Source organism: Thermobia domestica, chromosome 13 (assembly GCF_964235325.1).
Source record: "Thermobia domestica chromosome 13, izTheDome1.hap1.1, whole genome shotgun sequence".
Classification (NCBI taxonomy): Eukaryota; Metazoa; Arthropoda; class Insecta; order Zygentoma; family Lepismatidae; genus Thermobia; species Thermobia domestica.
In genome coordinates, this window is record NC_137466.1 from 16,995,162 (window position 1) to 17,020,297 (window position 25,136).

The window sequence follows — 25,136 nt, forward strand, 5'->3', positions numbered from 1 at the left end:
GATAATTAACCACCAGTGCTTTATGAAATGGAAAATAGGTGTCAAATCCAAAATGGTTGCCAATCCAGATATGTATCTGGCGTGTTTCCAACTCCAGGTGTTTCCATCATTCTGATAAGCTTTTGTACATGTGCTTTACTCTGTTGCATAGCCGCAATACAGATTTTATGTTGTTCTTAAATCTTCCTTATAACATTTACACGCGTGTCTGTTATAATGTGTAGATAGGAAGAAAGAAGGATAAATAAGAATATAGGTAAGTCAGAGTTTGTCGTTAGTTCTGCTTTTATTTCTTGTGCTTCTAGATTGACGGGGACACCCTTCACAACACAAGTGTAGTGTCATTTCTTCTTCCTGGTTCTTTAGTGTTTCTGGTCGTCCTTTGGAGGGAGAGCCCGAGGAGGGGCTGTCGGAGTCCTTCGAGGTTCTCCGTGTTTTTCTTCGTAATTTTTCGTACTTCTTCGTAGGTGTCTTGTGTCGGCTGCTTGATTATCCTCGTGGAGAAGCACATGGTGTTGTTTATAAATATGAGGAAATATTCCAATATCTACATAAATGTTCGAGATAGGTGTATATAATTGTTTAATGGTAACGTGCAAGCAGTCTACTTTCATATTCTGTGCATGTTACTGTAATTAATAAATATGGGAAATACTTTTTCTTGTTGGTAAACCTGTCGGAATTTCGAAGGTCTAGGTAGTATTTTTTTTTTTTTTTTTTTAAAGAACTTTGATCTGGAAGGCTGTTTCCTGAGAAAAAGAATTTACATGTAAGGCATATATACAACAGCATTCGCTTATACACAGAAGAATAATATGAGCTTTATCGTGGCTGTATAGTAAGCGTACGCGTCTTTGGCGTGGGAGACTCGGGATTTCTGGTGGAATATCATGTGGTTCGGATTTCACGTTAAGCTACAGATCCACGTCTTATAGTTTCACTGTTGATAGATATTAAGTTCTAAACGATCAACGAATCAACCAACAGACAAATAATATTACAACATAAAGAAGTCAAATCATATGCCTATTACTTTATTAAATGAAAGAAAAGTACATCATCAGGAAAATACAGTCGTGTGGGAAAAATCAGTTATCACCTCCCGTTGTAACAGATGTAAAGCGGAGTTAATATTGTCCAACAGAAATTGAAGTTAGGTCACTTGATGATTAAATCTTGAGATTCGTTCCACCTGATGTTAAAAAAAAAAAAAAAAAAAAAAAAAAAACACCTCACAGTATATGAACAAAACAACTTACTTTCAGAAAATTAAAAGTAAACTAAGCTAATACTAATCACTAATCTAAAATTAGACAAATTATTAGTTTAGTTACAGCTAATTCTTTCAGTATATTTTAACTTGCAATCTATTGATTTCCATAGCATAATGAATTATTGTTATCAAAAATTCTAAATTGTGTTCAGTAAAAATAAGGGTTCCCTTTCTTTAAAAAGAAAATCATTTTCCTACGTTTATTAGTGAATTTCAAAATAATTTATAAATTATTATTGTTCGAAGAGATTTAGTCATAAAATTTTGTTGCATACAAGTGAATATGGAAAAAGACAAAACAAGTGAGTTTCGTTTCATTATGTGAAACTACGGTAGACTTCCTAACTACCCGAATTCAATTCTCAAACTATAACTATTGGCTGCAATGGGGTAATATCAAAGTTGGAACCTGTTCCTTGGACACTGAATCCGTAAAAGCCATTAGGTCTACTCGCAATATTTTCCTGTTTTTCCTTATAGTAATAAACGTTGAAACCGAAAATTGTTAATTTGAACCACTTTTGGTTTGATTAGAGGGGTAAGAGAGGATATGGAGCCTCATCCTAGGACGCTGAATCAACTGCAAGAAACAGCTTCTCGATACCTCTTATAGTTTTGGTTCTATTGAAATCAATTTTAAACCAGAAGTAATAGAGTGTTAATGCTTACAATGAAGCATACTTTTTTAGACACTGCACTGATTGAAGAAAACTAATGTCGTTCTCTATCTTCTATGGCGATAAATATTCGAACCGGAAATAGTTAATTTCAGTCATTTCCCGATTTTTATAGATTCTGTAAATGAGGAATGGAACTTATTCTCGGGAAGCTGATTTATTAAAAAAAAAAACTCGACCTCTTCATGTTTTTCCCCTATAGAAATAAATATTGAAACCGGAAGCAATAGTTAAATTAAACAACTTTTGGTTTGGAATGAATGTGCGGGTAGTAATGGTATTTTATGATGAGGCGCTGAACCGTTTGCAAGAAGCAGCTCGCTCTCCCTCTTACCATTCTTGTTCTATGGCGGTAAATGTTGAAACAGGAAATAGTTAATTTGAATCATTTTCGGTTTGTATAGAGGGTTAACAGAGGAGATGGAACATATTTTGGGGACGCTGAATCGACTGAAAAAAAAAATCTCGGTATCTCTGGATTTTGGCTTCATGGAAATCACTATTGAAATCGGATGTGGTAGTAAATTACAACCACTCTCGGTTTCCGTAAGATTTGTGGGTTGTGAATATATGCTTCTACAAGTGATTGCAGAATAGATTCCAGAAAACTCCTTGAGGCTTTTTATTGCCATTTTCGTTCTATAATGATAAGAGTTGAAATTGAAATTATTTTGAACCACTTCTGGTTCGAATAGAGGACTAACGGAGGAGACGAAACCTATTGTTGGGACGCTGATTTGATTGCAAGAAACAACTCGATTTCCTTTACACTTTCTGATTATATCTGTCGATAGACTGCGAACATGTTCTACAAGACTTCAGACACTTATGCATAGCATAGCTTGGAAGTAAAAAAAACAAACCTTATGGATCGTAACAAAAATTGTCATGCCTGAGAACACTCACTTAAGTTATGTATCAGTTTAACTAAGAGTAAGGCGAAATAACAAAAATAATGTGCTCTTGCATGACGTAATACTTCAGGAACATTCAAATGGCCATGAAGAATATCCCAGAGACAATAAATTGTTCTTCATAACCCAGTGTTTTATCTCTTTAAATTTTAATTGTTGCATTGTCTTTTTATTCCCTTAGATTTTGAATTTTGAGAATCTAGGAAATCCTTTCGTACCTATACTCTCCTGTTAGTGATTTGATCATTAATGGTGAACGATTGTGAATTTTTATCCAATTCTACGTGAAACGTGTTGATTAGATTTATAATACACCAAGTAAGAGAAGCAATAGGCTTGGGGTGCAACTACCCCGATTTTACACAGCTCTGCATTAAATGTTGAAATTGTGTTATAACTCGAAAGAAGAAATAATTTAAGAATGAAAATAACAGATCAAAAACTTTCCCAACTAGTTGTAATATTAACATGCGTGTCATTGGTGAGCGAGGTCTCGGATTCGATTCTTGGTATGAAAGAATTGAATGCATTACGATGGTTCGAATACCACTTTAAATTGTAGGTCCACGTTTTCTATAGCCTCGGTGCTGAAAAGGGGGCTAAAACTTTAACAAAGACAACATTAAAAGAATGGCATGACAATGGAATTTTAGAAAAAAGAAAGTGGGAAGAAATAAAGAAAAGAGGCTGAAGAAGGCGAATTAACAAAAATTAAAATTATTTTAAGAAGTCTTCCTATCGTTGGGAGCTGGGACCGCGGTGGCTCAGTGGCTGAGCGCTCACCTCTAGTGCGTGGGGTCCCTGCTTAGATTCCTGCTCATGCCAATTGAACTTTGTGGTGGACAGACACCGTGTGTGTGAGTTCTCCCGCTTCCTCCCACTTTCTTCAGTCCACCATTTCATTCATCTCTCATCATCACCGTCTTCATTAGCCTAGCCGACATAATTGTGGGACGTAAAACTTAAAGATTTCATTTTATTTCATTTTGTTGTTAGCTGTTTTTGTCAGCAATTCAAATGTTCCAAGTATATTGATAAAGAAAATATCATTACTACTACATAATACAAATTCTTTTCCGATTGTCCTGAATACTGTATTATTAGTAGCCTGTAATTTGAAAAACATTGAAATTGCTATTATATTCCCTTGAGATAGCAGGCGAAATATTTTTCGCTTTCAGTGAAATTTCTCTCCTTCACAATGGATTCAAACGTAGAAATTGCTTCTGTATTTGCAGAGAAAGACCCCCATGGTATTGTTTCTCTTTCAGAAATGGTCAAGTTTTCACTTGTATCCACTTCTGCAATTTTATGAGTTCTCTTGTAGTTTTTTAAGGTTGATTCTCTGACAAAGTATTGGATGTTGTTCAATAGTTCTTCCTGTTTTCTACCCGGTTTTACTATTTTCTTTTTGGCAAGGTTCTGAGCCGGCCGGGACCTTAGTAACTAACTAATCTTTTCAGCAATTCAACTTTATTAGTATCCACTGCTTAAGAAACCGGAAAACACGTTCGGACATGGATTTCGAGAAAATAATATTGAGTGTAATCTACGAGGGTCATCCAAGAAAAAAAAAGACCGTTAAGTTAGATATACATAATTAGGCCTGTACATAATGGAAAACACAATATTCATTGGAGGAAAGTATTCTGTTACATACCTGGAGTTCCCTTCACTTGTCTACATAATCACCACTTTCATTTAAACATTTATCGTATTTGTTCACGAGCTTCAGAATTTCTGTTATACTCTACCCATTGCCACGAGAACCTTCAACATACATTTCGTACGATAGACACAGATGCTTTAACGCGTTATTGTTTACGTGCATTATTATCGAACCTACAGGGTGTCCCATAATTATGTATATGATATTTGACTGACTATAGCATTTGTAATTCTCGACAAAAAATTTGGATATGGTAACACTGTATGGCCTGAGAGTGGGGATAACGTTCACTGGACTTAGAACCGTTAGTGTATTCCAGACAGAATGGAATAACGAATGGAACATTCTCGAACCGCTAGAACGGTTACGTGAGACTGTGGAGTGGCCAGTTCGATCTTCCAATTTGGCACCAACTGATTTTTTGTTAACGGTTGTTTTAAAGGACAAAGTATATCATCACCACATACTCAATTTAACCGAAATACGGGAAGCTATCACAGAAGAGTTCCACAGATACCAGTACGGGTCTGTCAAGTTACTTATGACAACGTTGCTCTTCGTCTCCAGGCATGTATAGATTTGTATGATGCATTGGTGGACCATACTATGGAGAACAGAGATTGAAATTTTTGTAAGGAAAGATATGAGACTAATGTTTTTAACTCTATGTTCAGCTTGTTGCTAGTTTCTTTACCACAGTCTTTGAAATATCATATATATATATATATATATATATATATATATATATATATATATGTAATATAAGCTACCCTGTGCATTGAGTGCTATGGTTCGTAATATGGCAATGCTAAACGAAGTGTGACTAGAATATACACTTCGCTTGGACTGATGTATTGAAATAACATATGTAAAGTAATACACTATAAAGTCGAATTGTCGAAAAGATACGCAATATTACACTGTACTTAACGCTACACTATTATACGAGGTGATATGGTCAGCTCTGGACGCTTTTACCTCTCAAATACCCTTGTTACAGAATTTGATCTAATCCCTGGATCGCATTTGGGCGAGAATGTGATGTCGGAAGAAAATGGACAGCGAGAAACAAACGAAAATATTTTAAAAAAGGGATAGGAGAGAAGAGGATGCTTTTAGCGAGCCTCTTTCGTATGAAGGCCAATTGGATTGGACACATCTTGCGAAGGAACTGTCTTCTTCATACCACCAGAGATGGAAAGATAGAAGGAAAACGAAAAGTAAAAAGAGGAATACAGCTTTTTGGTGATTTGAAAAATAAAAGAAAACATTGGGAGTTAAAAGAGAAAACTGAAGATCGAAAAACGTGGAAGAAACATTACTAAGCCCAAACTTATAATAAAAAAGAACTAATTAGTCCGAGGACAACTTAAAGGCAAAATACTTAATAATAATAATAATAATAATAATAATAATAATAATAATAATAATAATAATAATAATAATAATAATAATAATAATAGAACAGTATTCTCCATCGCGGAGATTAATATGGAATACCAATATCTATAGGTTATGGATATTTTAATTAGACGGAATGCCCTATAATTTTCCAGACTAGGACGATAAAATTGGAACCGTATACGCAACATAACTTTGATGTATATTATGCCAAATGCATCTCTGGGGGTTCAACACAACGCAACAATGCTCGTATAGCTTATCAAAACACCTCTGAACATAATGATATTGAAACTCTTTTAATGTTTACAACAACGTCGAACTTGAATTTGAATTTCGTGAAGTGAAAGTACTGGAGAGATTAAAGGATTAGGAAATTATATAAAAAAGTTATGGACAAGCAGATACCGTTGACTTGACGTATTATCAATCAAAAGGGCCCATATGTACCGTGTTGTGGGTATAGTGGATGGAACCGTCGAATTTGTGCCCATAGATGCTTCAAGATTTCCACTCGACCGTCTGTATATTTGGAGCAAACTCTTTTATGATTTATAGGCTACTAATAGAATAAAAGATTATGAGGGGCGTCTTCTTGATGTGAGATTTCTGCAGACGAACTTTCTCGGGTTTTGTAGATTCTTGGCTCTTTCACATCAATTTCTGGCACTTCTCTAACGCTCAAAACACGATGTTTCGTCATGGGTCACGACAGCTTCTAGGTCATACTTCTCCTTCTTCACTTCATTAAATACATTTCGATCTAGGTTGGTGTCGCTAATGTTACTGTAAGTGTTATGGTATCCTTTCCTAACATTAAATTTTTTTATGCAAGAGAGGGAAAACATGAGAGTAACTGGAAGAGTATTTTTTTTTTAAATCTTGCAGTAAGTGCATGCACTACGACATCAGTTCTTAAAATTATGGGGCACATGGACAAACAAATAATAAATCTATATTTAATGCATGAGAGAAATAAACTTCACTTTTGATAAGCACTGAGATTGAACATCGTGATACATCAATTTTAGACACATCAATTTTAAAAATCATATATTTGGTCACTATAAACAGAGTGATTGAAAATGCAAGAAGAAGTCAAATAGGTATTTTGAGGTGTTCGAAAATTGCTCATGCGTATTTGTGGGCAAATAAATGATGATGAAACCGAAGGATACCTATATCTCCCTAACAATTATGTATATATTTTGTTACGTTGTATAAATGTGTTGTGTTATCTGAATTAAGTATCGTTCCTTGGATGAGTGAAAACTGCTTGACTACTATATTAACCTTCAAGGTGAAAACGAAAGAGAAAGACCAGGAGGAAAGTAAAGAAATAAGAGAAAGGAATACAAAGAAAGAAGATGAAACAAAAGAAAGAGAAGATTTAAAAGACAAATAGACGAAACGGAATGGAAGAAAAAAAGGAAAAGAAAAAAGAAAAGACAACGAAGCAAATGGATTGCAGAAAACTGCTTGAGGCTTTTTATTGCCGTTTTCGTTCTTTGATGATAAGAGTTGAAACTGAAATTATTTTGAACCACTTCTGGTTCGAATAGAGGATGAAACCTATTGTTGGGACGCTGAATTAATTGCAAGAAACAAATCGATTTCCTTCACAGTTCCTGCTTATATCTGTTGATAGACTGCGAAGCTGTTCTATAAGCCTTCAGTCACTTATGCATAGCATAGTTCGGAAGTAAAGAAAGAAAAAAAAACTTATGAATCATAATAAAAATTCTCAGGCCTGAATAAACTCATTTAACTTAGGTATCAGTTTTACTAAGAGTAAGGCGAAATAACAATAATATGTCCTCTTGTATGACGTAACACTTCAGGAACTTTCAAATGGCCATGAAGAATATCCCAGAGACAATAAATTGTTCTTCATAACCCAGTGTTTTATCTCTTTAAATTTAAATTTTTGTATTGTCGTTTTATTGCCTTGGATTTTGAATTTTGAGAATCTAGGAAATCCTTTCGTAGTTATACTCATCTGTTAGTGATTTGACTATTAGTGGTGTAAGATTGTGAATTTTGTTCAATTCTACGTAGAACGTGTTGATTAGATTTATAATACACGAAGTAAGAGAACCAATATGCTTGGGGTGCAACTACCCCGATTTTACAGAGCTCTGCATTAAATGTTGAAATTGTTTTATAACTCGAAAGAAGAAATAATTTAAGAATGAAAATAACAGATCAAAAACTTTCCCCGCTAGTTGTAATATTAACATGCGTGTCATTGGTGAGCGAGGTCTTCGATTCTTGGTATGAAAGAATTGAATGCATTACGATGGTTCGAATACCACTTTAAATTGTAGGTCCACGTTTTTTATAGCCTCGGTGCTGAAAAGGAGGCTAAAGTTTTAGCAAAGAGACGCAATTAAGAGAGTAGCATGACACTGGAACTTTAAAAAAAGAAAGTGGAAAGAAAGAAAGAAAAGAGGCTGAAGAAGGCGAATTAAAAAAAAAATTTGAGAAGGCTTCGTATCGTTGAGAGCTGGGACCGCGGTGGCTCAGCGGTAGAGCGTACACCTTTCGTGCGTAGGGTCGCTGGTTAGATTCCCGCTCATGCCAATTGAATTTTGTGGTGGACAAACACCGTGTGCGTGAGTTCCCCGTTTCCTCCCACTTTCTTCAGTCCACAATTTCATTCATCTTTCATCTTCACCGTCTCCATTAGCCTAGCCGACATAATTGTGGGACGTAAAACTTAAAGATTTCATTTCATTTTGTTTTCTTTTTACCTGTTTTTGTCAGTCACTAAAATGTTCCAAGTATATTGATAAAGAAAATATCATTATTACTACATAATACAATTCCTTTTCCGATTGTCCTGAATACTGTATTATTAGTAGCCTGTAATTTGAAAAATGTTGAAATTTCTATTATACTACCATGAGATGGCATGCGAAATATTTTTGCTTCCAGTGAAATTTCTCTCTTGCACAATGGATTCAAACGTAGAAATTGCTTCTGTATTTGCCGAGAAATAACCACATGGTATTGTTTCATTTCAGAAATGGAGAAGTTTCCACTTGTGTCCACTTCTGCAATTTTATGAGTTTTCTAGTAGTTTCTTAAGGTTGATTCTCTGACAAAATAGTGGATGTTATTGTTCGATTGTTCTTCCTGTTTTCTACCCGTTTTTACTATTTTCTTTTTTCAAGTTTCTGAGCCGGCCGGGACCTTATTAACTAACTGATCTTTTCAGCAATTCAACTTTATTAGTATCCACCGCTTAAGAAACCGGAAAACACCTTCGGACCTGGATTTCGAGAAAATTAATATTGCGTGTAATCTACGAGGGTCATCCACAAAATGAAGACCGTTTAATTACATATACATAATTAGGCCAGTACATAATGAAAAATACAGTAATCATTGGAGGAAGCTATTCTGTTACATTCTTGAGGTTTCCTTCACTTTTCTACATAAACACCACTTTCATTTAAACATTTATCGTATTTGTTGACGAGCTTCAGAATTTCTATATTATACTCTACCCATGGCCACGAGAACCTCCAACATACATTTCGTACGATAGACACAGATGCCTTAACGCGTTATTGTTTACGTGCATTATTATCGAACCTACAGGGTGTCCCATAATTATGTATATGATATTTGACTGACTATAGCATTTGTAATTCTCGACAAAAAGTTGACATGTGGTTACACTGTGTAGCCTGAGAGTGGCGATAAGGGTCACTGGACTTAGAACCGTAAGTGTATTCCAGACAGAATGGAATAACGGATGGAACATTCTCGAACCGCTAGAACGGTTACGTGAGACTGTGGAGTGGCCAGTTCGATCTTCCAATTTGGCACCAACTGATTTTTTGTTAACGGTTAATTTAAAGGACAAAGTATATCATCACCACATACTCAATTTAACCGAAATACGGGAAGCTATCACAGAAGAGTTCCACAGATACCAGTACGGGTCTGTCAAGTTACTTATGACAACGTTGCTCTTCGTCTCCATGCATGTAGCGATTTGTATGCTGCATTGGCGGACCATACAATGAAGAACAGAGATTAAAAATATTGTAAGAAAAGATATGAGACTAATGTTTTTAATTCTATGTTCAACTTGTTGCTAGTTTCTTTACCACAGTCTTTCAAACATCATATAATATATATATGTAATTATGAGCTACCCTGTGCATTGAGTGCTATGGTTCGTAACATGGCAATGCTAAACGAAGTGTGACTAGAATATACACTTCGCTTGGACTGATGTATAGAAATAACATATGTAAAGTAATACACTATAAAGTTGAATTGTCGAGAAGATACGCAATATTACACTCTACTTAACGCTACACTATTATACGAGGTGATATGGTCAGCTCTGGACGCTTTTACCTCTCAAATACCCTTGTTACAGAATTTGATTTAACCCCTGGATTGCATTTGGGCGAGAATGTGATGTTGGAGGAAAATGGACAGAGGGAAACAAACGAACATGTTTTAAAAAGGGATAGGAGAGAAGAGGATGCTTTTAGCGAGCCTTCTTCGTAGAAGGGCCAATTGGATTGGACACATCTTACGAGGGAATTGTCTTCTTCATATTACCATAGATGGAGAGATAGAAGGAAAACGAGAAGTAAAAAGAAGAACACACCTTACTGGTGATTTGAAAAATAAAAGAAAATATTGGGAGTTAAAAGAGAAAACTGAAGATCGAAAAACGTGGAAGAAACATTACTAAGCGCAAACTTAAAATAAAAAAGAACTAATTAATCCGAGGACAACCCAAAGGAAGAATATTTAATAATAATAATAATAATAATAATAATAATAATAATAATAATAATAATAATAATAATAATAATAATAATAATAATAATAATAATAATAATAATAGAACGGTATTCTCAACCGCGGAGACTAATATGGAATACGAATATTTATAGGTTACGGATATTTTATTTAGACGGAATGCCCTATAATTTTCCAGACTAGGACGATAAAATTGGAACCGTATACACAACATAACTTTGATGTATGTTATCCCAAATGCATCCCTCGGGGTTCAACACAACGAAAGCAATGCTCGTATAGCTTGTCAAACACCTCTGAACATTCTTGACGCCTTGATGTTGAAACTCTTTCAATGTTTACAGCACAACAACATCAAACTTGGTCAATTTGAATTTCGTGAAGTGAAAGTACTGGAGAGATTAAAGGATTAGGAAATTATATAAAAAAGTGATGGACAAGCAGATACTGGGGACTTGACGCAGTCTCAATCAAAATGGCCTATATGTACCGTGTTGTCGGTATTGTGGATGAAACCGTCGAATTTGTGCCCATAGATGCTTCCAGATTTCCACTCGACCGTCTGTATATTTGGAACAAAATCTTTTATGATTTATAGGCTACTAATAGAGTCAAAGATTGTGAGGACTTGATGTGAGACTTCTGCAGGCGAACTTTCTCGGGTTTTGTAGATTCTTAGCTCTTTCACAACGAATTTTGGCATTTCTTTAATTCTAAAAACACGATGTTTCGTAATGGGTCACGACAGCTTCTAGGTCATAATTATCCTGCTTTACTTCTTTACCTACATTTCGATCTAGGTTGGTGTCGCTAATGTTACTGTAACTGTTATGGTATCCTTTCCTAACATCAAATTTTATATGCAAGAGAGGGAAAACATGAGGGTAACTGGAAGAGTATTTTTTTTTTTTTAATCTTGCAGTAAGTACATGCACTACGACATCAGTTCTTAAAATTATGGGGCATATGGACAAACAAATAATAAATCAATATTTAATGCATGTGAGAAATAAGCTTCACTTTTGATAAGCACTGAGATTGAACATCGTGATACATCAATTTTAGACACATCAATTTTAAAAATCATATATTTGGTCACTATAAACAGAGTGATTGAAAATGAAAGAAGTCAAATAGGTATTTTGAGGTGTTCAAAATTTGCTTATGAGTATTTGTGGGCAAATAAATGATGATGAAACTGACGGATACCTATATCTCTCTAACTAGTATGTATATATTTTGCTACCTTGAAAAAATCTCTTGTGTTATCTAAATTAAGTATCGTTCCTTGGATCAGTGAAAACTGCTTGACTACTACATTAACCTTCAAAGTGAAAACGAAAGAGAAAGACCAGGAGGAAAGGAAAGAAATAAAAGAAAGGAATACAAAGAAAGAAGATGAAACAACAGAAAGAGAAGATTTAAAAGACAAATAGACGAAAGGGAATGGAAGAAAAAAAGGAAAGAAAAAAAAGAAAAGGGAACGAATAGAATGGATTGCAGAAATTTGCTTGAGGCTTTTTATTGCCGTTTTCGTTCTTTGATGATAAGAGTTGAAACTGAAATTATTTTGAACTACTTCTGGTTCGAATAGAGAACTAACGGAGGAGATGAAACCTATTGTTGGGACGCTGAATTGATTGCAAGAAACAACTCGATTTCCTTTACAGTTTCTGATTATATCTGTTGATAGACTGCGAAGATGTTCCAAAAAGACTTCAGTCACTTATGCATAGCATAGCTTGCAAGTAAAAAAAGAAAAAAACTAAAAAAAAAGAAACTTATGGATCATAATAAAAATTCTCAGGCCTGAAAACACTCATTTAACTTATGTATCAGTTTAACTAAGAGTAAGGCGATATAACAATAATGTCCTCCTGTATGACGTAACACTTCAGGAACTTTCAAATGGCCATGAATAATATCCCAGAGACAATAAATTGTTCTTCATAACCCAGTGTCTTATCTCTTTAAATTTTATTTGTTGCATTGTCGTTTTATTGCCTTGGATTTTGAATTTTGGGAATCTAGGAAATCCTTTCGTAGTTATACTCATCTGTTAGTGATTTGATCATTAGTGGTGTACGATTGTGAATTTTGTTCAATTCTACGTAGAACGTGTTGATTAGATTTATAATACACGAAGTAAGAGAACCAATATGCTTGGGGTGCAACTACCCCAATTTTACACAGCTCTGCATAAAATGTTGAAATTATGTTATAACTCGAAAGAAGAAATAATTTAAGAATGAAAATAACAGATCAAAAACTGTCCCCGCTAGTTGTAATATTAACATGCGTGTCATTGGTGAGCGAGGTCTTCGATTCTTGGTATGAAAGAATTGAATACATTACGATGGTTCGAATACCACTTTAAATTGTAGGTCCACGTTCTCTATAGCCTCGGAGCTGAAAAGGAGGCTAAAGTTTTAGCAAAGAGACGCAATTAAGAGAGTAGCATGACACTGGAACTTAAAAAAAAAAGTGGGAAGAAAGAAAGAAAAGAGGCTGAAGAAGGCGAATTAAAAAAAAAATGAAATTATTTTGAGAAGGCTTCGTATCGTTGAGAGCTGGGACCGCGGTGGCTCAGCGGTAGAGCGTTCACCTCTTTTGCGTGGGGTCGCTGGTTAGATTCCCGCTCATGCAAATTGAACTTTGTGGTGGACAAACACCATGTGCGTGAGTTCCCCGTTTCCTCCCACTTTCTTCAGTCCACCATTTCATTCATCTTTCATCTTCACCGTCTTCATTAGCCTAGCCGACATAATTGTGGGACGTAAAACTTAAAGATTTCATTTTATTTGATTTTGATGTTAGCTGTTTTTGTCAGCAACTTAAATGTTCCAAGTATATTGATAAATAAAATATCATTATTACTACATAATACAATTCCTTTTCCGATTGTCCTGAATACTGTATTATTAGTAGCCTGTAATTTGAAAAACGTTGAAATTGCTATTATATTCCCTTCAGATAGCAGGCGAAATATTTTTCGCTTGCAGTGAAATTTCTCTCCTTCACAATGGATTCAAACGTAGAAATTGCTTCTCTATTTGCAGAGAAAGAACCACATGGTATTGTTTCTCTTTCAGAAATGGACAAGTTTTCACTTGTGTCCACTTCTGCAATTTTATGAGTTTTCTTGTAGTTTTTTAAGGTTGATTCTCTGACAAAATAGTGGATGTTGTTGTTCGATTGTTCTTCCTGTTTTCTACCCGTTTTTACTATTTTCTTTTTTCAAGTTTCTGAGCCGGCCGGGACCTTATTAACTAACTGATCTTTTCAGCAATTCAACTTTATTAGTATCCACCGCTTAAGAAACCGGAAAACACGTTCGGAACTGGATTTCGAGAAAATTAATATTGAGTGTAATCTACGAGGGTCATCCAGGAAAAAAAGACCGTTAAGTTAGATATACATAATTAGGCCTGTACATAATGGAAAACACAATATTCATTGGAGGAAAGTATTCTGTTACATACCTGGAGTTCCCTTCACTTCTCTACATAATCACCACTTTCATTTAAACATTTATCGTATTTGTTGACGAGCTTCAGAATTTCTATGTTATACTCTACCCATGGCCACGAGAACCTCCAACATACATTTCCTACGATAGACACAGATGCTTTAACGCGTTATTGTTTACGTGCCTTATTATCGAACCTACAGGGTGTCCCATAATTATGTATATGATATTTGACTGACTATAGCATTTGTAATTCTCGACAAAAAGTTGACATGTGGTAACACTGTGTAGCCTGAGAGTGGCGATAAGGGTCACTGGACTTAGAACCGTAAGTGTATTCCAGACAGAATGGAATAACGGATGGAACATTCTCGAACCGCTAGAACGGTTACGTGAGACTGTGGAGTGGCCAGTTCGATCTTCCAATTTGGCACCAACTGATTTTTTGTTAACGGTTGTTTTAAAGGACAAAGTATATCATCACCACATACTCAATTTAACCGAAATACGGGAAGCTATCACAGATGAGTTCCACAGATACCAGTACGGGTCTGTCAAGTTACTTATGACAACGTTGCTCTTCGTCTCCATGCATGTAGCGATTTGTATGATGCATTGGTGGACCATACAATGGAGAACAGAGATTGAAATTATTGTAAGGAAAGATATGAGACTAATGTTTTTAATTCTATGTTCAACTTGTTGCTAGTTTCTTTACCACAGTCTTTGAAATATCATATATATATATATATATATATATATATGTAATTATGAGCTACCCTGTGCATTGAGTGCTATGGTTCGTAATATGGCAATGCTAAACGAACTGTGACTAGAATATACACTTCGGTTGGACTGATGTATAGAAATAACATATGTAAAGTAATACACTATAAAGTTGAATTGTCGAAAAGACACCGTACGCAATATTACACTATACTTAACACTACACTATTATACGACATGATATGGTCACCTTTGGACGCTTTTACCTCTCAGATACTCATGTTACAGAATTTCGTCTAACCCCTGGATCGCATTTGGGCGAGAATGTGATGTCGGAAGAAAATGGACAGCGAGAAACAAACGAAAATATTTTTAAAAGGGATAGGAGAGAAGAAGATGCTTTTAGCGAGCCTCTTTCGTATGAACGCCAATTGGATTGGACACATCTTGCGAAGGAACTGTCTTCTTCATACCACCAGAGATGGAAAGATAGAAGGAAAACGAAAAGTAAAAAGAGGAATACAGCTTTTTGGTGATTTGAAAAATAAAAGAAAACATTGGGAGTTAAAAGAGAAAACTGAAGATCGAAAAACGTGGAAGAAACATTACTAAGCCCAAACTTATAATAAAAAAGAACTAATTAGTCCGAGGACAACTTAAAGGCAAAATACTTAATAATAATAATAATAATAATAATAATAATAATAATAATAATAATAATAATAATAATAATAATAATAATAATAATAGAACAGTATTCTCCATCGCGGAGATTAATATGGAATACCAATATCTATAAGTTATGGATATTTTAATTAGACGGAATGCCCTATAATTTTCCAGACTAGGACGATAAAATTGCTACCGTATACGCAATATAACTTCGGTGTAAATTATCTGAAATGCATCCTTGGGGGTTCAACACAACGAAAGCAATGCTCGTATAGCTTATCAAAACACCTCTGAACATTCTTGATGCCTTGATGTTGAAACTCTTTGAATGTTTACAACACAACAACACCAAACTTGGTCAATTTGAATTTCGTGAAGTGGAAGTACTGGAGAGATTAAAGGATTAGGAAATTATATAAAAAGGTGATGGACAAGCAGATACCGGTGACTTGGCGCATTGTCAATCCAAAGGACTATGTACCGTGTTGTGGGTATAGTGGATGGAACCGTCGAATTTGTGCCCATAGATGCTTCAAGATTTCCACTCGACCGTCTGTATATTTGGAGCAAACTCTTTTATGATTTATAGGCTACTAATAGAATAAAAGATTATGAGGAGCATCTTCTCGATGTCGAACTTCTGCAGACGAACTTTCTCGGGTTTTGTAGATTCTTGGCTCTTTCACATCAAATTCTGGCACTTCTCTAACGCTCAAAACACGATGTTTCGTCATGAGTCACGACAGCTTCTAGGTCATACTTCTCCTTCTTCACTTCATTAAATACATTTCGATCTAGGTTGGTGTCGCTAATGTTACTGTAAGTGTTATGGTATCCTTTCCTAACATTAAATTTTTTTATGCAAGAGAGGGAAAACATGAGAGTAACTGGAAGAGTATTTTTTTTTTTAAATCTTGCAGTAAGTGCATGCACTACGACATCAGTTCTTAAAATTATGGGGCACATGGACAAAAAATAATAAATCTATATTTAATTCATGTGAGAAATAAACTTCACTTTTGATAAGCACGGAGATTGAACATCGGGATCCAGCTCTTAGACACACAATTTTAAAAATCATATATTTGGTCACTATAAACAGAGTGATTGAAAATGCAAGAAGAAGTCAAATAGGTATTTTGAGGTGTTCGAAAATTGCTCATGCGTATTTGTGGGCAAATAAATGATGATGAAACCGACGGATACCTATATCTCCCTAACAATTATGTATATATTTTGTTACGTTGTATAAATGTGTTGTGTTATCTGAATTAAGTATCGTTCCTTGGATCAGTGAAAACTGCTTGACTACTACATTAACCTTCAAGGTGAAAACGAAAGAGAAAGACCAGGAGGAAAGTAAAGAAATAAGAGAAAGGAATACAAAGAAAGAAGATGAAACAACAGAAAGAGAAGATTTAAAAGACAAATAGACGAAAAGGAATGGAAGAAAAAAAGGAAAAGAAAAAAAGAAAAGACAACGAAGCAAATGGATTGCAGAAAACTGCTTGAGGCTTTTTATTGCCATTTTCGTTCTTTGATGATAAGAGTTGAAACTGAAATTATTTTGAACCACTTCTGGTTCGAATAGAGGATGAAACCTATTGTTGGGACGCTGAATTAATTGCAAGAAACAAATCGATTTCCTTTACAGTTCCTGCTTATATCTGTTGATAGACTGCGAAGCTGTTCTATAAGCCTTCAGTCACTTATGCATAGCATACTTCAGAAGTAAAGAAAGAAAAAAAAACCTTATGGATCATAATAAAAATTCTCAGGCCTGAAAACACTCATTTAACTTATGTATCAGTTTAACTAAGAGTAAGGCGAAATAACAATAATATGTCCTCTTGCATGACGTGACACTTCAGGAACTTTCAAATGGCCATGAAGAATATCCCAGAAACAATAAATTGTTCTTCATAACCCAGTGTCTTATCTCTTTAAATTTTAATTTTTGCATTGTCGTTTTATTGCATTGGATTTTGAATTTTGAGAATCTAGGAAATCCTTTCGTAGTTATACTCATCTGTTAGTGATTTGATCATTAGTGGTGTACGATTGTGAATTATGTTCAATTCTACGTAGAACGTGTTAATTAGATTTATAATACACGAAGTAAGAGAACCAATATGCTTGGGGTGCAACTACCCCGATTTTACAGAGCTCTGCATTAAATGTTGAAATTGTGTTATAACTCGAAAGAAGAAATAATTTAAGAATGAAAATAACAGATCAAAAACTTTCCCCGCTAGTTGTAATATTAACATGCGTGTCATTGGTGAGCGAGGTCTTCGATTCTTGGTATGAAAGAATTGAATGCATTACGATGGTTCGAATACCACTTTAAATTGTAGGTCCACGTTTTTTATAGCCTCGGTGCTGAAAAGAAGGCTAAACCTTTAGCAAAGACACACAATTAAGAGAGTGGCATGACAATGGAATTTTAGAAAAAGAAAGTGGGGAGAAAGAAAGAAAAGAGGCTGAAGAAGGTGAATTAAAAAAAATTGAATTTATTTAAGAAGTCTTCCTATCGTTGGGAGCTGCGACCGCGGTGGCTCAGTGGTAGAGCGCTCACCTCTAGTGCGTGGGGTCCCTGCTTAGATTCTCGCTCACGCCAATTGAACTTTGTGGTGGACAAACACCGCGTGCGTGAGTTCTCCCGTTTCCTCCCACTTTCTTCAGTCCACCATTTCATTCATCTTCCATCTTCACCGTCTCCATTAGCCTAGCCGACATAATTGTGGGACGTAAAACTTAAAGATTTCATTTCATTTCATTTTGTTGTTAGCTGTTTTTGTCAGTCACTAAAATGTTCCAAGTATATTGATAAAGGAAACATCATTATTACTATAAAATACAATTCCTTTCATGATTGTCCTGAATACGGTATTATTAGTAGCCTGTAATTTGAAAAATGTTGAAATTTCTATTATACTACCATGAGATGGCATGCGAAATATTTTTGCTTCCAGTGAAATTTCTCTCCTTCACAATGGATTCAAACGTAGAAATTGCTTCTCTATTTGCAGAGAAAGAACCACATAGTATTGTTTCTCTTTCAGAAATGGACAAGTTTTCACTTGTGTCCACTTCTGCAATTTTATGAGTTTTCTTGTAGTTTTTTAAGGTTGATTCTCTGACAAAATAGTGGATGTTGTTGTTCGATTGTTCTTCCTGTTTTCTACCCGTTTTTACTATTTTCTTTTTTCAAGTTTCTGAGCCGGCCGGGACCTTATTAACTAACTGATCTTTTCAGCAATTCAACTTTATTAGTATCCACCGCTTAAGAAACCGGAAAACACGTTCGGAACTGGATTTCGAGAAAATTAATATTGAGTGTAATCTACGAGGGTCATCCAGGAAAAAAAGACCGTTAAGTTAGATATACATAATTAGGCCTGTACATAATGGAAAACACAATATTCATTGGAGGAAAGTATTCTGTTACATACCTGGAGTTCCCTTCACTTGTCTACATAATCACCACTTTCATTTAAACATTTATCGTATTTGTTGACGAGCTTCAGAATTTCTATATTATACTCTACCCATGGCCACGAGAACCTCCAACATACATTTCGTACGATAGACACAGATGCTTTAACGCGTTATTGTTTACGTGCCTTATTATCGAACCTACAGGGTGTCCCATAATTATGTATATGATATTTGACTGATTATAGCATTTGTAATTCTCGACAAAAAGTTGACATGTGGTTACACTGTGTAGCCTGGTGGCGATAAGGGTCACTGGACTTAGAACCGTAAGTGTATTCCAGACAGAATGGAATAACGGATGGAACATTCTCGAACCGCTAGAACGGTTACGTGAGACTGTGGAGTGGCCAGTTCGATCTTCCAATTTGGCACCAACTGATTTTTTGTTAACGGTTGTTTTAAAGGACAAAGTATATCATCACCACATACTCAATTTAACCGAAATACGGGAAGCTATCACAGAAGAGTTCCACAGATACCAGTACGGGTCTGTCAAGTTACTTATGACAACGTTGCTCTTCGTCTCCATGCATGTATCGATTTGTATGATGCATTGGTGGACCATACTATGGAGAACAGAGATTGAAATTATTGTAAGGAAAGATATGAGACTAATGTTTTTAATTCTATGTTCAACTTGTTGCTAGTTTCTTTACCACAGTCTTTGAAATATTATATATATATATATATATATATATATATATATATATATATATATATATATATATATATATATATATATATATATATATATATATATATATATATATATATATGTAATTATGAGCTACCCTGTGCATTGAGTGCTATGGTTCGTAATATGGCAATGCTAAACGAAGTGTGACTAGAATATACACTTCGCTTGGACTGATGTATTGAAATAACATATGTAAAGTAATACACCATAAAGTTGAATTGTTAAGAACATACGTCATATTACACTGTACTTAACGCTACACTATTATACGAGGTGATATGGTCAGCTCTGGATGCTTTTACCTCTCAAATACCCTTGTTACAGAATTTGATCTAACCCCTGGATCGCATTTGGGCGAGAATGTGATGTTGGAGGAAAATGGACAGAGGGAAACAAACGATCATGTTTTGAAAAGGGATAGGAGAGAAGAGGATGCTTTTAGCGAGCCTTCTTCGTAGAAGGGCCAATTGGATTGGACACATCTTGCGAGGGAATTGTCTTCTTCATATTACCATAGATGGAAAGATAGAAGGAAAACGAGAAGTAAAAAGAAGAACACACCTTATTGGTGATTTGAAAAGTAAAAGAAAATATTGGGAGTTAAAAGAGAAAACTGAAGATCGAAAAACGTGGAAGAAACATTACTAAGCCCGAACTTAAAATAAAAAAGAACTAATTAATCCGAGGACAACCCAAAGGCAGAATACTTAATAATAATAATAATAATAATAATAATAATAATAATAATAATAATAATAATAATAATAATAATAATAATAATAATAGAACGGTATTCTCAACCGCGGAGACTAATATGGAATACGAATATTTATAGGTTACGGATATTTTATTTAGACGGAATGCCCTATAATTTTCCAGACTAGGACGATAAAATTGGAACCGTATACGCAACATAACTTTGATGTATGTTATCCCAAATGCATCCCTCGGGGTTCAACACAACGAAAGCAATGCTCGTATAGCTTGTCAAACACCTCTGAACATTCTTGACGCCTTGATGAAACTCTTTCAATGTTTACAGCACAACAACATCAAACTTGGTCATTTTGAATTTCGTGAAGTGAAAGTACTGGAGAGATTAAAGGATTAGGAAATTATATAAAAAAGTGATGGACAAGCAGATACTGGGGACTTGACGCAGTCTCAATCAAAATGGCCTATATGTACCGTGTTGTCGGTATTGTGGATGAAACCGTCGAATTTGTGCCCATAGATGCTTCCAGATTTCCACTCGACCGTCTGCATATTTGGAACAAAATCTTTTATGATTTATAGGCTACTAATAGAGTCAAAGATTGTGAGGACTTGATGTGAGACTTCTGCAGGCGAACTTTCTCGGGTTTTGTAGATTCTTAGCTCTTTGACAACGAATTTTGGCATTTCTTTAATTCTAAAAACACGATGTTTCGTAATGGGTCACGACAACTTCTAGGTCATAATTATCCTGCTTTATTTCTTTACCTACATTTCGATCTAGGTTGGTGTCGCTAATGTTACTGTACTGTTATGGTATCCTTTCCTAAGATTAAATTTTATATGCAAGAGAGGGAAAACATCAGTGTAACTGGAAGAGTATTTTTTTTTTTTTAATCTTGCAGTAAGTACATGCACTACGACATCAGTTCTTAAAATTATGGAGCACATGGACAAAAAAATAATAAATCTATATTTAATGCATGTGAGAATTAAGCTTCACTTTTGATAAGCACAAAGACTGAGCATCGTGATCCAGCTCTCAGACACATCAATTTTAAAATTCATATATTTGGTTAAAACATAGTGACTGAAAATGCAAGAAGAAGTCAAATTGGTATTTTGAAGTGAAGTGAAGTTTGAGTTTACCGTCCCGTTCAGCAGCGAGGCTATATGAGACGTGGACCTACTGATTAACGTGGAATCCGAACCACATGAGCTCCCGCCCTGAATCGAACCCGGGTCTCCCACGCCATAGGCGTGTATGCTAACCGCTTAGCCACGAAGGAACTCAAATTGGTATTTTGAGGTGTTGGAAATTTGCTCATGAGTATTTGGGGGCAAATAAATGATGATGGAACTGACGTATACGTATGTCTCCCCAATAATAAGGTATATATTTTGTTAACGTTGAATAAATGTGTTGTGTTATCTGAATTAAATATTGTTCTTTGGATCGGTGAAAACTGCTTGACTACTAAGAAGCAGTCATTTCGTATAATATAATTTCATAAGCATATAATTTCATATAATTTCATATAATATAATTTCATAATTTCATATAATTTCATATAATATAATTTCATAAGCATATAATATAATAAGCATATAATTTCGTTTCATTGTTTTAATGTTTTCGGTAAAGTCATGAAATTCGTTAACTTTTAATATTTCTGTGAACACTTGTTGGTAGTATTAATAATAAGTATATGTTCCGTTTTACAGGGCGCTAGTGTCTGTTATATCTAGAAGCACGAAGCAGTCATTTTGACTGTCTTATGGAGAGAATGGAAAATTTATGTTTCTGTTTTTGATTTAGAGATGACAAAATTACACACTTTTTGTTTCTAGGGAAAAGAAACATTGAAACCTTTATTGATTGTAATTTGAGGCAGAAAAAAATTAGATATCTTATTATTTTGTTACCTATATTGTAATATCTAGTTTCAACAATAACTTCATATTATTTGCTTCAGTGTCTTACAAGATAACTTACAGTGTTTTATAGTCGAGTAAATTAGTTCAGGAACATGTGGCCAATATCTGCATGCTAATGTGTACGTGTGGTTGGTTGAGGTGAATCGTGTACATGTAACATTTTACGATGAAAGTCCAAGAGATAGGCAATACTTCTATTTTTACATGATCTCTCAGAAGATGAGTCTGAAGAAAATAATGGCAATTTGCATGATTCGAGTATAGGGAGTGGAAGCTGGAGTCATTCTGAACCTGAAGAGATTATTTTATATTGAAATGATGAAGAAGAGAAAGATAGTGTTGGAGAAGAGAACAGCAGTAGTGGAGACAATTTTATTACTCCAGATGGAACAATGTGAACAAACCTGGATTTGGGACAAGATTATTGGGACAAGATTTGGGACAGGCCCATATCCAAGGGAGGTCTAGAGTGGCAGGCCCCCCTAAATTTTTCCTGGTCCCCGAAAATTTTTACGATAGGCTTGCAAATGAACGATAATATGGTTGGAACGCGCCACCCTAACCGGTCCTCCCTACATTTTGGGCTGACTACCGGCCTGCGTACATCTAAGCAGAATATTGTTCGTAAAATATCGGTACCAACAAATTTTGCTAAGCCGCGAGTGTCTGAGAAAGACTGTAGTAGTGCTCTTCATTTACTATTTGATGAACCAATGATAACGCATATCCTAATGTGCACAGTAGAAGAAGCACATTGGCAACTTATGTCAAAACATGGACTTTAACTCTTTCAGAACTACAATCTTATTTGGACCTTATTATTTACGGAGGTGTCAGTGGTGCTTCAGCAAAACAGCGTATGGTCTTGTGGAAAAGAACAACTGAAACACCAATTTATAGGAAAACAATGAGTAGGGATAGGTTCTGTGAAACAAAACAGTACTTGAAAATTGTTGAAAAGGCAGCAAGATCTGCTAGACTTCAAACGGACAAAATCGCTCTCGCGTCGGAACTGTGTTATGCACTTATTGAGAACTGCATAAAATGTTGCAAACCACATGGCAACTAATCTTTGTTGAGCAACTCTATCCTACGAAAGTCAGATGTCGATTTCTTCAATATATGCCAAATAAACCCGTTAAATTTGGCATCAAATTCTGGTTACTTGCCGACGTATAATCAAAGTATCTCCTTAATGGCTTTCCATATCTGGGCATTCGAACGTCCTGCTAGGACACTCTTAGGTGAATTTGTAGTGTGTAGATTAATAAATCCTTTAGCTAAAAAGGAAATAAACATGACATGTGAAAGCTTCTTCACAACAAAGAAACTAGGTAAATATCTTAGGGATAAAGGTACGAGTTTAGTTGAGGCAATAAATCAAAACAGAAGAGAGCTTCCTAAAGGTTGTGATCTCCAAAAAGACAATCAGAGTGGTAATGGATTAACTGTCTGCAAATGTAAGCAGAGCAAAAATGTTTGTGTGTTGAGTTCCATGCATAAGTCACAGTCGATTCTCATGACACCAAAGAAAAAAAAACACAAAACTATAGCAATTACAATAAGACGAGGTTTGGTGTAGACATAGCGAATCAAATGGTGAAGAAACACAGTGAGGTGTGCAAGTAGACGGTGACCAATGTACATGTTTTCAAAGTGGTTGATTTGCCATTTCATTCGTGGATAATATATAGAAAATTTACCGGAAAGAAAATCAGTAGGCGACAATATCTCCATCGTTTGTGCTCAATGTCACTGATGACAATGACAGTGCCTTTGAAGATGGGGGAGTTTCTTCCGCACACAAGGGAACCAATCTCATTTACGATTATATATATATATATATAATAGCTGACGCCTGCTCCAAATGTCGAAAGGATGTTTGTGGAAAAGTGATCGGAAAGCGAGTTATCTGCACCAAGTGGAAAACGAGATATTTTCGAAAAAATCATAACAAATGTCGCTTTACAATAAACATTTACTATGTAAGAGTTGACAGTTATCTTTGGATATTTTCGTTATTTTAAAAATACTGATATTAAATATATTTTATTCATAAATACTTTTAATGTTACATATGGATGTGCTTAATGTTTATAAATAAGCATAACAAAAAAATTGCTTTCTAGGCTTAATTGTAGATGTGCCTCACTGACAACTACAAATAAAACAGCCATCCTGTGACCATTATTTTCTATTTTAGCCAGAAACAAAAAGTAGTCAATTTGACTGCTTCATGCTTCTAGGGGGTTCAAAATTTCCGTGCTTCTAGAGTTAACCTTCAAAGTGTAAACGAAAAAGAAAGACCAGGAGGAAAGTAAAGAAATAAAAGAAAGGAAATCAAAGAAAGACGATGAAACAACAGAAAGAAAAGATTTATTCGACAAATAGACGAAAGGGAATGGAAGAAAAAAGGAAAGGAAAAAAGAAAAGACAACGAAGCAAATGGATTGCAGAAAACTGCTTGAGGCTTTTTATTGCCATTTTCGTTCTTTGATGGTAAGAGTTGAAACTGAAATTATTTTGAACCACTTCTGGTTCGAATAGAGGATGAAACCTATTGTTGGGACGCTGAATTAATTGCAAGAAACAAATCGATTTCCTTCACAGTTCCTGCTTATATCTGTTGATAGACTGCGAAGCTGTTCTATAAGCCTTCAGTCACTTATGCATAGCATAGTTCGGAAGTAA

At 35.1% G+C, this 25,136-nt stretch overlaps 1 long non-coding RNA gene across 1 annotated transcript in view; it reads right to left on the minus strand.

Annotated features, from left to right (window-relative positions):
* Nucleotides 1–1,024: 1,024 nt before the first annotated feature.
* Nucleotides 1,025–25,136, minus strand: part of LOC145669138 (uncharacterized) — a 53,758-nt gene continuing 29,646 nt past the window's right edge. Inside the window, exon 3 of the long non-coding RNA XR_014128144.1 lies at nt 1,025–1,192. This is a non-coding gene — a long non-coding RNA (uncharacterized LOC145669138). The remainder of the gene's footprint in view (nt 1,193–25,136) is intronic.